This window comes from Sturnus vulgaris, chromosome 14 (assembly GCF_052056855.1).
Source record: "Sturnus vulgaris isolate bStuVul1 chromosome 14, bStuVul1.hap1, whole genome shotgun sequence".
In the NCBI taxonomy this organism is placed as follows: domain Eukaryota; kingdom Metazoa; phylum Chordata; class Aves; order Passeriformes; family Sturnidae; genus Sturnus; species Sturnus vulgaris.
In genome coordinates, this window is record NC_142256.1 from 15,813,942 (window position 1) to 15,828,995 (window position 15,054).

Genomic DNA, 15,054 nt, shown 5'->3' on the forward strand with positions numbered 1-15,054 from the left:
GAGAAAAAAATCACTGAAAATAAACTAAATAAACTGAATTAGTACAGAGGAGAGATGGTTAACACAACCAGCTCTGATTTCCATGACCTATTCAACTAGATGCAATCACCAAAGGGTCTTAAATTAAGCTGACATAAGATAAGAGGGAAGGTCCTCACAGGGATAACTAAATAAAAGATCAGGAAGAAAAAGCTGCAATAAATAGTCCATTTTCTCAGTGAAGGGAAAGCACAAGTGGAATCCCACAGGGATCTTTGCTAAGGCCTCAGCTGGTCAACACATTCAGGAATGATCAGGAAAAGAGAATGGAAAGGACAATGAGTTTGCTACTAAGGACAAGTTTTTCAGGGGAAGAAAACCAAGTGGACTTAAAAAAAAAAAAAAAAGGAAAGTTGCAGAAAGACTCCGTGGCACTGAGTGATTGAGGATAAAATGGCAGATGACATTCAAACCAAACAAATGTAAAGTAATGAACTTGGAAAAAAATAAAAAAAATCTCCCCTCCAAAAAACCCCAACCCAAAATAAAACAAAAAACCCCAACAACCAGAAAAGCAAACAAAACCACACACACACACAAAAAAAAACCCCAAACAGTTTTAACTACATGTACCCAGGAATTGATCCTGAGACAACTACTGCCAGAGGCAACAGAGATCTTAGGTTAAAATCATAGTCTTATGAACACATCAGTACAGTGGTTTCAGAATTATAATCACAGGAAAACCTCAGAAAGTGTTATGCTAATATGTAAAGTTTGCATTGTGTCAACATCATGATTGCTATGTGGTTCTTCCATCTGAGAAAAACCATTTGAGTAGAATTTGACATAGAACTCGACAAAAATTATTAAAGATAATCAAGTTACTTCCACAGAAAGAAGGTATTTAAAGATTAAGACTCCCAAACTAGAAAAACATCAAACAAGAGCCAACTAAAAACCATGACAGGCATTAAAAAGGTGAAGGAGAAATCAGTTAGCTGCCCCTTCCATTGCAATAATAAGAAACCTTGAAATACAAATTCACAGGTGGAGGTTCAAATCAAATTCAGGCAGACACCACTTCACTTAATGCAAAGATGAACTGTGGAACTCCTTGATATAAGATATATAATGAATGCTATAAACAGGCATGAATTCACAAACTTTGGAAAATATTAATAAAATCATACAGGCTCTTAAAACCAAAAAGCCTACCTTCCTCAGATGCCATGAAAGCATCTATCAGAATTACCACAAAGCGTCACCTTCTCACATGCAATTCATTTTCACCCACGTCTGAGCTGGGATACCAAAGCAGAGGGGCCTCAGTCTAACCTGTTGTATTTCCACAGGCTCCACAGACCAGATACCATTGGCCAGAATGGGCACCACGTCCCATAAAGTATTGCAGGGCCAGAATTCCAAGGATAACAATTTCAAAATCCTCTCTCAACAGGACTAATTCAGGGTGTGCAATGCCAACCAAGCAGTCTGTCTATCTTCAGCAATTCTCCTTAGCTTTGAGTTTTAAAAGACTTTTCTAGAAACAAACATTTTCTTTTTGGAGAAAAGATTTCCATTCTGATGACAAAAAGGATTTCAAACGAGGAGGAAATAACAATATGTATATTGATAATTTCACAGTCATCTGTGGGTTCCAAAGTCCTTTATAAGGGAAAGGAAGATTCTGTTCTGCAGAGCAGGAATAAATGGCAGAGCAAGCTGTACATGAACCCATACTCAAATGCTGGTATAGTGTTCTGTTAATTGAGCAAAGCAATCTCCTTGGATATACAGGAAAACTTCAGTGAGAGTTAGAACAGAGATTTTATTCCCTACGTTATAATAAAAGGTGTTTTCTCCACCATTCAAAATAATGTATCCTCCAGTCTTACAGCTAGTTTGAACTTCAAGAAAAGTGTCATAAAAGTATGTTGTAAAAAAATAGAGGAAAAAATAGGAATGCTGAATCTCAGTTCACCTATGCTACTAACTAGAATGAATTCAAGAGCTTTTAATTATAATTCCTAGCAAATTTGAAGTTCCTGTTTACAAAAATGCTGTGGGTTTTTTTTTCTTTCTTTCTTCATGAACTGTACTCAAAACATTTATCTATCTTGCAATTCTATGAAGAGAAAACAAAGGCTATGGTCTTACAAAATAAAAATGTATTTTAAGATTGACCTACACTTTCTGTATAAGGCTTTGAAAATCCTACCAATTGCATTTTAGTTCTTGGAGCTGTGTTTTGGACTGCTATATGTGACCTAGAACTAAAATCTGTAAAACAGTTAACAGCATGGGGAGTTTTAGGTTGTTGGGGTTTTTTGTTTGCTTGTTTGTTGGTTTTGATTGGTTGGTTTTTGTAGGTTTTTTAAATTGAAAACAAAGTCACATAATTGTACTTAATAGATTTAGGTTTACTTATCCTAATATTGAGAATTTGGTCATCTATCCAACTATATCTTAAACAGCATGTTCTCTTTACTGAAAAAGATTGTGCTATGATAAACAGAAATGCAGGACAACTTTGATCATCTGTGTGCTGATCAGCTAAGACAACTTCACAACAGAAGCAACTGTTGGTTGTGAGGATCCAAAACTAACAACTGAAGTTGAACATTTTGGGCAATGGGTGAATGTAACTTACTAAGTATTTCCCCTCATCTCCCATTGCATGATTATAAAACTGAATTATTTTTTTTTTAAACCCACACCCTCTAAAAAATTAGCTGTGGCACTTAAGTGCTATGGTTTGCTAAGAAGTGCTGATAACATTCTTCAACTTTGGTTTGACGGTATCTTTTAAAAGGGGCCAAAACCATTCAGCCTTGTTCAGAATAGGAAAAAATCTCCCCTCCACAGTCTATGAATTTTAATTCATTCTGTTCATCACATCATTGGACATTTAGATTTTTGACTTTAGGCTTCAGGCAATAGCTGTTCAATTGTCTTTAGTAACGTTTCTAACTTCCCTACACAGATTTTACAACAGCATATTCAGTAACTGGTATACTAGAAGTCCTGAACAAAAACATCCCAGATTTTGCATCAAAGTTATGTTAGGGATAACATAAAAGAAATGGACTATATAATGAGAAATGAGCTGAAATTCAAATACTTATCACCCAAATGCCTCTGGCTACCCAACACACACCCCAATGCAACAAGCCTGTAGGAACAGTAGGGGAATGGGCAATGAAATTGTGATGTTTCAAAACCAGTATCTTCAAAGCAATAGCAAAAAAATAACTGGGAGCTAAGCACAAACACCTGAGATGCCAAAACACTTCTTTAACTTTGTAAGTAGCACAAAGTCCCAGGTAATCCCAACAAGGAGCTCATTACCATGCAGGCTGTGCTTAGATCAGTCAAACCTCCCTAAGCCTTGTTCACTGATCATCTCTGAGCTTTGATGATTCACTTTAAAGATCAAAGTGAGCAGCTGCTTGAAGGAGCTCCAACTAGATCCATTAACATTCCTCCTCCTGAGAAATCTTCTTGTACAAAGCTCAAAATGCAGCCAAAATCACACATTCAGAGGATCAACAGGTTAGAAATACATGGCAGTGAGAGAACTGTTCTGGGGTTACAAATACAGGTAAGGAAGGAAATGGATACTGCTCTCATATCAACTCATTTAACATTAGAGGAGGATTCCAAACAGTTTGAAAACAGATGGGTATGTCAGAATTTTGTAGTGTAAGAAGAATGTATTGCATTGCTAAAATGAGTTTAAATTTTATATTCAAATCCTCATGATAATTTATTCAGGAATGTATTCTACCTTTCTGGTGCTGTGTTGCCTTCATTGGCTTAATTTGTGTTTTCCCCTGATATCTGAAACAAAAAACTGAGTGCAGGTGAAAGATTAGAGGGGACAGAATCAACATTCCTTTACTGGCATTAATGCTGCCCTCATTTATTTATGGGTGAAACTCTGTGGTATAACAAAGACAGGATAATGAGAGGATGCACATTGATATTTACTGATTCAAAAAAATTCAAATTGTGAATTGAAGATGTCATAATTTATTTTGTTGTGGGTTTTTCTAGAGTGCTCATCACTGTGGTATTTAAATTATTCTCCAAAACAAAAATAATTAAACTCCATAATGCTCCTTAAGGACAATTAGGGCTGAAAATCTCAATGCAGTGAGTATTGTAGTATGATACAGCCAAAACGATACATGAAAGAAAAGTTTCTGATGTTTTGTCGGTTTTTGGTTTTTTACCTCTGGATTCTAGATGGGAGGCAGACAATTATTTTTAATTAAATAGAAGCTTTAGATTCATTTAATGATCTTCTGCCTCTTGATTACACAGTTACTGACAGAAGGAGTGTATTTTTTTAAATTTCCCAGTAAAGTTGGCAATAAAGAATTATTTTGACTGCGAACTATTTTAGTTTTTGAAGCAGGGAGCATGACACTTATTCTAAAAGAATATGATATTAATGAGAGTACTTTGACTTAAAAAAGTAAAAATCTGTGAGATTTAAATAATGTAGCCATCTGACTTGAGAACATCTGAATTAATATTGGTGATAAATTATTTCACAGTAAAATTATTCATACTCAGTAGGAAATTAAGTTGTCATAATATGATAGTGTTAAAGAAAGCTTATCTGTTATTTATATCCATATATGTTGCATGAAATTACTGAACAGTGGTTTCTCGTGCTGTTGTCTAGAACATATTCCATCTATACATAAAGTCATGTTGCTCATTTAGTACAAATTACTGACTTCATTGACTTTAATATAAAGTCCTAACTCCCTCAATAAGTGAACAGTGAAGGAGTTCTAGAAGAGTTGCTCTGTGGTAGCATTTATACAGAACACTTAGAGTAAAAGAAGAAAATGTGAAAAATATTAGAACATTTTTTGCTCAACTTCTGGGAGACAATTCTAAAAAACTGGTACAATAAAGTCCAGTACTCACAGATTGCCAGGAAAAATAATGCCATTTCTGTCCTGTGTAAGTCTGTACTACCTAATTTAAAAAATTTATTCTGTGTATTGAAATTAATGAACTTGCTCTTTACAAAGTTGTCGTTAGACAACTAAGGCATAATTTTGCTAAGGAAACAAATGCACTGAAAGACAAAATTCACAAATTACTGAAGACAATTGCGTGGTGATGCCTTTAGAAGCTACCTATAACAGAGGTTAGACAGTGTTAAAGGAATAAAGTATATTAAAAATAATATCTTTTATATTAATATATATTAATATATAGAATATTAAAAAGCCTTCAAAGACTACATCTTGGGCAGTACAAAAGCCTGGCTGAGGCTACACCCAAGATGGACGACTGGCCACGAGTTTTCTCACTTTTATAAGTTTTGGTCCATTTACATATTGGGGTTAATTGTCCAATTAACAGATTTTGAAGTCCCATCCTCCCAGACTGCTCTCCTCAATTCACTGTTTACACTTTTTGGGCCTGAAGCTGCAATGGTGTCCTTGGTTCTCAGGCTGGAAAAGGATAGTTTTGTCTAACTAAACTAAACTGCTAACACTTTATACGAAGTTCAGTTATATACTAATGTAATACAGAATCTGGAAAATATGAAAGCTAAAATTGAAGACATCAGTGGGAGTTCTTATGCTTCATAATTCAGGTGTTTTCGGCAAACGGCATTTTCTTCCTGAAGGAAAAAGTCAAATTAAATTGGGATTTGGAAGAGGTGTATGATAGAATTTTGGTTTTAAGGACTGTTTTTCAGTCCTTGATGCAACAATTTAACGTGGTCCCAATCTTGTTATTTTCTTCCAAACAACTAAAGCCCTCAGTAAAAATGTGAAAAGGCATGAAGAACTTTTGCTTAAGGCACCTGTAGTCAATCAGTTTTGCTTTACTAGGTAAAAAAATATTTATTTGTATCCTATAAACTGCTTTTGAGTGAGCAAAGTCATCATTATGATTACATTTGACCTTCACTGCTTAAACTTCAGGAAAAATATTCACAATTCAGAGAGTTAATTAAAAATACACAATGCTACAGAAAATTGAAAACTGTTTGAAAATAAAGTTTTATTTGGTAAGTAAAGCTCCAGGTGCAGATGTTTCTTAGGAGGAAAAAAAGCCTTTTTTTGAAATATATCTGCTGTTATAATGATAGTAACTATTTTTATCTCTTCTGCTCTTGAATACTATGGTATAAACCTACTGGTAAAACTGCATCTGTTGATAAACCAGATGTTCCATAGATTGGCCTGAAGATTAAGGTGGTATTTTGCAAATCTGACAGGTTTTTCCTGATATTAAAATCAGTGTATGTCATATAAAATTAGTGTATGTCACACATAAAGACATATAATTTATGTCCTTCTTGAAATGTTACTACTAGGTCTAATGTAGACCCCAAAGCAACACTAAAAAAGCTGGTTCTAGATCTTTTAAGAAATTTAAAATATATTAGTGGGAGTATCTATTTGTCTATTTGGGGAGGCTTCTGATTGTTTTCAGTGTTGTTACTTTAGCATTCGCTGTTTATAATAAACAGACAGAAGAGCTACAGCCAAAGGGCTTAGTCAGAACCAGGATCTCAATTGTGCTATTCACTAAATAAACCAGAGAGAGTGCCTGTCCTGTAAATTGATACCTACACGTTGTGTGCATTCTTTCAAAGCGTGGTGTGCTCACAGGACTCTAACAAGGAAGAAAATAACTGAGGGTCAGAAAAGAGGACTGCAACAGCCTGCTCTTCATAGGGAAAAGTAGGGTTGAGTTAAATTCTCTATAGGTAGCAAAGCCATAGGTAGGGCTTATAAAGTATTTTACCTTTAGACAAATAAGTTGCTCCAAAAAGCCATTTCCCAGTGTATTTTCAAAGAGGTCTTCTATTGATCACAGCAAAACAATGCTGTGATTGATCCCTCTTGTCTTTGCTATTTCCAATATGCTCATAAATGAAAAGTGTAGATACCATTTATGAGGAAGATAACAGGACAGCATGCTTGAGCCCAGGTTACTAAATATATGAAATTTTATCAGAGTCCAGCTTCTTCACATCTACTGCTTTTACTGCAAAGAACAAGAAGACCACTTAAATAGCATTGGACATAAAAGTGCTGCTTGACAAACCTATTGATATACACACTTCTTTATTGAATCATACTGATTTTATAATTTTTTTAATCCCAGACTTAGGAGCATAACAGCTGTCATATTTATCACCTCAGTATTCAGTGCTGCCTTCTGTTATTTCAAGTCTTACCTCCTTTTCTATCAGGCAGTGCTGCAGGTCTTAGATTTATGCTTGCCCTTGTTGGGGGTTGAATTGTTCCCTTTTCTTTCTGTGGAATTTCTCCCATTGTTATGCTAAGTAATTGTGTCTACACCTTAAAACGACAGATAATGTTCTCTCCTAGGGGGGTGGGGAAACCAGAAAAAGGAAAGGTGGGACGGGGGTCGGGAGCGGGCTGGAAACTCTCTCGTTTGGCTCGTGGAGGGAGAGGACGCACCGTGCTCGGATCTGGCATCTCCCCTGCCATCCCAGCACTGAGATCCACGCTCCCTGCCTTTGGACATCGCTCTGCTGCTCTCCCACCTCACCCTACTACCTCTGGACACTCTGCTGAGCACCACGACTGACACCGTGAGGGGGGAGTCACTTTCCCCATCCCTCTCTCCCCTGGGCCGCTGCCGCCATCACCCAGCCCTCTTCAACTGCGCGGGCCCTGCCCTGCCCACAGCACCGGTAACTGAGCGCAGGGAGACGGCCTGCGGCCAAAAGGGACTGGAACTGAATTATACTGTTCTGCTCTGTTGTCAATTTTTATAGCTGTTGTTGTTTTGTTGCTGGATATCAATAAAGAGCTGTTATTCCTATCCCCACATCTCCTGCCTGAAGGCCTCTGATTTGAAGCTAAAGTGGTTAAAAGGGAGGGGGTTGCACTCTGCATCTCAGGAAAGGGGCTCTTGCCTTTCCTTAGACCATACCTGTCTTTCAAACCAAGACACCCTTGATCTTCACAGTAACAACTGGGAGGCCTTTATTTCTCTTTAGAATCCATCTTTCCTGTTGACACATTCTATGCAAACACACAATCCTTTCTCTAAATAAAATCAGTCTTTGCTTGATGGAGCTTAGCACATTAGCATGTAACTCAACAAAAAGTGGACGTTTGGCAAGGAAAGGAGAACAGAAAAGGCCACAGCTAAACTGGTGCTTGCCAAGACAACAGAATAAAGTTTGCATGCTATGTAGTCAGCACCAAAGCAGCTGCTTTACACTTTTACACCTTGGGAATTCTGTAATTAGATCTCTAAAACGGATGTACACACACACTTTTCTTTCTGCTACTGTGAACAACTTCATTGAGAAAGTCATGAACATCCTGATAGGTCTGCCATATCAAATGCTGCCAAATGATATGACAAAGCATCTCCATCAGCAGTGTTAGGCTGATGTCTTTCTCATCACTTTTTTTGATGCGTTGGGCACTATGGTTAAGAAAATGAATTTTACATTGAAAAGCCATCTTCTTGTTATGTGAAAAGAAGAACAAAAATGAACTAGTATTTGCCAATATTACTGATTAAGAGGACACAGAAAATTAACCAGTGATGCAAGTAGCATTACCTAGAATTCGTTCTGATGCAATGACAATGTATTTTTCTTTTTTGTTACTGATGCCTCACTCAGGTGTGTGCAGTATGCTCATGCATCTACCATCATTAACACACTTGAAACAGGAAAAAGCAACATCTAAATCAAACCATAGCTACAGCATACTTTGGTTTCAATGGTAAGGGACAAAGAAACCAGAGCTTCACATAAATTATGTGAAATTATGTATGGCTTCAGGCACTACCAGTTAGCTAGTGAATGGGATGTCCTTTTATTTCTGTCACTCTTGTAAACACATTTGAAGCAAAGAGGGTGTAGAAAAAGAAGTTAAAGGAGGTGAAGATGAACTGAGCAGAAAAAACAAAGAAAACTGGAATCAATATGGAGAAGAATTGACTGCAATCTCACCATAATTTAACTTTTCTTATTGAAACTAAGTACTCCCTGTAATCTGAGGTCTGTTATTGCAACCCTCTACTTTAGAAGAAATTACAGAATTGACAGAAATTATGGTCATACTTAATTCTCCCCCGAACCAAATTCCTTAATTTCTAAAATTAAATCTAGAGACAAAACCCCACTTTTCTGCAGCACTAGTTTAATTTCATTACGTCTTCTTTTATTTTACTGCTTTTTTCCCCCAGTAAAACTGTTCTACACCAAAATTAACTAAAACTCAAACACTTTTTTCCCTACAAACCAAATATGAAAAGAACTGCAAATATTCATTGTATACAAGGATAAACTCTTGGAACTGGAAAACAATCTGAGATTTTGTCAGCACCATTAAGTCAATTTACAGAGACTTCCAGCTGCATTCTGATGCATTTATGACCTTTCCAGAGAAAGTAATATATATATTTTCAGTATGTTTATTTTTCTTGTAAAACAGAAATATCAGTCTATTTCACCCAGCACAAACTATATTTCTCATGACAGAGGGCTATTTCCCAATCCAAAATAGATTGCAGAGGTGTACAGACAGAAAGGAGAGAGCAGCATCTAAATTGTGGAGAATTCTCTTGTAAGGAGCAATGGGCAATACCTAGACATACATATGCTATTACTAAAACGGCTGGAACAAAGGTCAGCTGTGGAACTGACACTGGCCCAAAAAACCAAACCTTTTATGGCACCTTTCCTGTTTGGAATTTAGAATTAAACCAAAAGATGTGTACTTTATCAGCAATGAACCCCGAGATTACTTCCAAACACTATAAGCAAATAAATGCTTCTTTGAATGTTCAGCTAAACTCCTAAATCTAATTATCAGTTTGTCTTCATATTGCTCAGCTTAATTTTGAATACATTTCTAGCTCAGAATTCAGTTAATGGGAATTCTACAGCACTGGTGGGAAAAAAAAATAACAACAACAACAACAACAAAATACGCCTAGAAAGTGAATCTCTAGTTAATTGTTTTACTGGTATTATAAACTTGGTTCAGAAAGAAGTAATTTCTTTGGTGTAGAAAAACTTACTTGTTGACCTATGAGACCAAGTCAGTTTTCCACAACATATTTTGAGAAGGTAGTCTTTGCTCACAAAGTCTTGTATGCATACACATAATTTGCATATTAAATCTTATTCAGTAGTAACTTTGAAAAATGTGAGCTCTGTACAAACCAGTCTACAAGGAGCAAACTATTGATTAAATTCTTAGCTCCAATAATTCACTGGCTTCTTATGCCTACATTTTTCCCAGACTTTAATCTGATACCATACTTGAGACCAGGCAATTCATAGCAAAATCTTCCTGCAGTTGCTTCTTTTAAACTCACCTAATTATTAATTGGAAAATTCTTCCCTTGTGAAGACTCAATGAAGCCTCTCTCCAACTTCATCACAGCTGAAGACTGTGGCAGGGCTATGCTGCTGTAAAGAAAATGACAGATGAAGATGATTTTATTCAAATCTGAAAAATAAATTGGACTTGCAACAGAGCTGCAAAATATAGCAGATGTGTTCAAAGCAGTCATTTTAAAGTAAATGCAAGTCACTGTTCTAATACAATGACTACAGCATTAAATAGTATTGTTTAATCAAGGAATTAATGATATTTGTGACCCTCCAGATTCTGCAGTAGCCTCCACTCCCGGATAGCCCTCCACATTAAAAATACCTGCTTTTACTAACACTGAAAAATAGCAAATATTTAGGAATAACAGCAAAACAACGTGTAAAAGCAGGACACACTATAAAGAAAAAATCTATAGCAAATTTTATTTCATTAAGAAAATATCAAAAAGAAAAATAATCAGTTATGTGTTCTACCAGGCTAAATCTACTAGAACTCCATGTGATTTGCACCAGTACAGCTGCAACATCATTCTCTGCTTCATGATAACAATGACTGCATCCATTAATTACTAGATTTGGAATTGGGCTTAAGAGACATCAGTCTACACAAATTTTGAAGGTCAAGATATTGTCTGAAAAGGGATTCTCTTGCATTAATGTGTTTATATAACACAGATTAACTAGGCTGCAAGATATTGAAAAATGAATAAAAGTGTTGTTAACACATATTGCTTGTCTGGGAACTGTGAATAAGGCTACTTTGCAATTCTCTTCTACACAGGAAAAAATGAAGCTTTGTTCCATTTGCACTATTGCATTTTGTTTTTTATTTTTTATTTTTCATATGTATTAGAATATTTTTCATGCTGTGAGAAATAAATATATTCAGAACAGCTGCAAAACATTGTGAAGAATTATTGTCTTAAATCTGGCATTGATTTCAAGCAGATAGAATGTTCATTATTTCATCTAACAACCAGCATACTTAGGATCTGGAAAAAAACCAACCAGATAAGCATTCCAAATGCATTATTTTATTTCAGTTGTCCATTTTGATGAAAACATAGAATATGGCTTCATCTACTCCAAAAAGCATTCATAGTAATATCTAGGGAAAAGGAATTCAATAAATAGAATGTGAGAAGTATCTATTTCGGGCATCATAACTTGTATGAGCTTATTTGGTAGGCAAAAAATATATCAAGGCTTTTACTAAGATGTCAAGTTGTAGCATATGTTCTTCTGGTAACAACTAGAAAACATCAGGTGTATGAATTGGCTCCTTAATTTCAGTAAGTCCCACAAAGACAAAAGTGTTGCTTGCTTGTTTTACCTAGTGATACCTGTCTTCTTGCTATTAAATAAAAAATTTTATTCACAGAAATAATGTTTGTGTGACTGCTCCTACATACACTTTCATGAAGCCATACAAAAAAAGATGCAGGTCTTGGATCAAGACTGTTCCCTACTGACACTGCAGGGCAAACCTTTAGACAATATCAGAGATTATTAAAAGAAAACAAAAACTGAATGACTATTGCACCACATTTGCTTTTAGTGACCTAAACCTGACTCCTCTTTGAGTAGTTCTTGTGGTCTTGTTTCCATTACAGGTGCTAACAGGTCCACAAAATATAGAATTAAAATTACTTTTGCCCCAGCCCAGGGAATCCATCAGCATCACCTCTTACAAAAAACTAGGACAGAGGTGGCCAAAAATAATAGAATTATTTTGGTCAGAAGAGGTTTTTAAAAGCCATTTATTCCAACAGCCCTGCCATGGGCAGGGACAACTTCAACTGGATCACATTACCCTGGACCTCATCTAACCTGGCCTTGAATGTTCTGGGGTGGGGGCGCGGGGGTGGGAGAATCTACCACCCCTCTGAGCTCCAGCCCTCTGATACTTTTGTCACCCTCCTCTGGACCTGCACCAACAGGTTCACATCGTTCCTGTGCTGGGGATGCCAGAGCTGGATGCAGCACTACAGGTGGGTCTCACCAGAGCTGGGCAGAGGGGCAGTATCTCTTCCATCCCCTGCTGCCCACAGGGCTCTGGATGAAGCCACGTGTGGCTTTCTGCACTGTGAGTGCCCATGGCTGGCTCATGTCCAGCCTCTCACCCAGCAGCACCCTACATCCTTCTGGGCAGAGCTGCTCTCCATCTGTTCATTTCCCAGCCTGGATGTCAATGGAAGTAGCCCCACCCCAGGTGCAGCATCTTGCATTTGGTCATAATGAGATTCCTATGGGCTGCTTCTTGAGCTTGCTCTGGTCCCTCTGGATGGCATCCCATCCTTCAGGTGTGTCAGCTGCACCATGCAGCTGGGTGTTGTCTGCAAACTCACTGAGGGTGTGCTCAGTCTCACTGACTGTGGCACTGATGAAGATAGCAAAGGGTCCTGGTGCCAGTGCAGACCCCTCAGGGACACCACTTGTTACCAGCCTCCATCCAGACCAAGCAGTGGACCACTGCCCTCTAGATGCAGCTGATTCCTTATCCACCAAAAAGTCCATTCATCAAATCACTTCACAGAGAAGGATATTGTGAGGGACCATATCAATGGCCTCACAGAACTGCACACAGACATCCACAGCCCTTCCCTTGTCCACTGATGTCACTCCATCAGAGAGGGTCACCGGGTGGCCTTGCCTTTGGTGAACTTGTGCAGCTGTTTTCAGTCACCTCCCCGTCCTCCCTGTGCTGTAGCAGAGCATCTGGGGGACTCTGTTCCCTGTTCTTCCCAGGGAAAGAGGGGAGGTTGACTGGTCAGTAGTTCCCAGGGTGTTCCTTTCTAACATTTTTAAGAACAATGTGATAACTTTTAAGCGACAAACTTCTCTTAAGAACTTGTGCAATATGTGGCCTAAACTATTAAAAAAAAAACAAAAACCAAACCAAACAATAGAAACTAAAAGGTTAAATTAACAAATTTGAAACATTTTTTGGTCAAATTCTGAAAGTCTGAAGTGATACTTGTTGTGATATGTTGCAGTGCTCTTCTTGTTAATGGTATGTTCTGTTATTGTCCAAGTTAATTGTTTAGTCCAAAATTATACCCTCCCACCCACCTTGTCAATCTATCCTGAATTACCTGTCAATCCTGCTTTGTGCCAGCCCCCTGCTTGGAATTCCCCTTTGGAAATCCCCTAAAAGTAGAAGTTTCATTACTCCATGTGACCCAGTTTTTCCCTCTACCTCCCTCACTGGACAATGCCTTTGTGAACCCTACCCTTTACCCTTCCCCAGAATTTCTCAAATTTGCTAAGAATTTGTACCTTTCCCTTGAACCTAGCCCATATTTAAGTTGTTGCACCTTCACCATTTTTTTCTTTTGCCCCCAGATTCCCCAAAGTAATAGATCCTTTTTATCCTACGCAAAAGACCTCCCTCTCCTCCTTGCCTCCTTCAAACACAATCTGACAGCCAAAGGCCATGGAGCCATAGCTGGAGCCACATCTCAGGCCTCCTGTTCCCAGGGTGGAACTCACTCTAGGCACAGGACCACAGTGGCAAAGTGAGTGCAGCTCTGGCTGTTGCATCATGATATGTTAGATTATTTGCATTTTTTTTTCTATTTCAAACCACCAAACAATTTTATCCACCATCTCCCCATCTATTTTTCCACTCAGACCTATTTCCAGTGCAATTTTCTAGAGGTCACTTTAGACATATATAGAATATATATCATTTTAATCTGAGCAACAAACATGAAGACATGAAACTGCTGGTGGAGATAGTAATTTGTCGCTACAATTGACCTTTCAGTGCTCCATCTATTTTATATTTCTATTTAATCACATAACCAGGGTTATTCTCACTCTATATGCATTTTACAGTTTTGTTCAAATTTTTACCATTGTTCTTTTCAAATCAAGTTTGAAAATATTCTTGAATTTTTCACCAAATTTAAAAATGGTAATATTCCGTGGTGTTCTGAAGCGGTATATTCTTTGCCACACTAAAATCAGTTATATGACTATTTACAGTTTTGAAAACAAAATAGAGGGAACTAAATCAAACACTGCTGAACCGGCCCTTACTTCTCCAATAAAAAAATACTGGAATGTCAGTTTTAACATGGACATTTTGGAACTCATTCAACATAAAATTTGAAATACTTTTGCTTCCACCTACTATGAAACATTCTCACAGGTCATGTGGAAGGAAACTCAATTCAATGAGCTTAACTCCATCACAAAAATGACCAACACTGTCTTTATATCCACCATCAGAAATGCTGTGTTTAAAGAGTTGTGCTCAAAAAGAGAAGCTTTAAACTTAAATTAGAGAATCTATTTCAAAATATTTATAAATTTCCCAAGTATGGATCCTCTCTGATTAGAGTGGTAGCAATTATATAATTTTTCTTAAATTTAATTATATACCTCAGTTTCATCACCTGCTCTCAGTCAGGAAGTGAAATACATTTTATGAAAGGATCAAACTTGCTGACTGTGCAAAGCGAAAGTGATTCTTAGAGAAGTAATCAAGGACAGCAGCTGTTTGCCTCTAGGTTTTCCTTAGCCTTCTACCAGCATGACCATTTCTCCTGCATAATTTGTACTCTGGTATCAGAGTGTATGAAATTTTGTCCCCTACTTGTCAAGAACTTGCCCATTGTTTCAATATACTATTTTAAAATATGTACGTTTATTAATAATGTATTTTAAAATAGGAATATTTATTA

The 15,054-nt window shown here is 37.2% G+C and overlaps 1 long non-coding RNA gene across 5 annotated transcripts in view; it reads right to left on the reverse strand.

Annotated features, from left to right (window-relative positions):
• LOC148222161 (uncharacterized) overlaps positions 1-15,054 on the reverse strand; it is a 516,376-nt gene that overhangs the window by 371,834 nt on the left and 129,488 nt on the right. For all 5 annotated transcript variants that reach the window (XR_015806785.1, XR_015806786.1, XR_015806783.1 and 2 more), the window contains exon 3: positions 10,345-10,438. This is a non-coding gene — a long non-coding RNA (uncharacterized LOC148222161). The remainder of the gene's footprint in view (positions 1-10,344; positions 10,439-15,054) is intronic.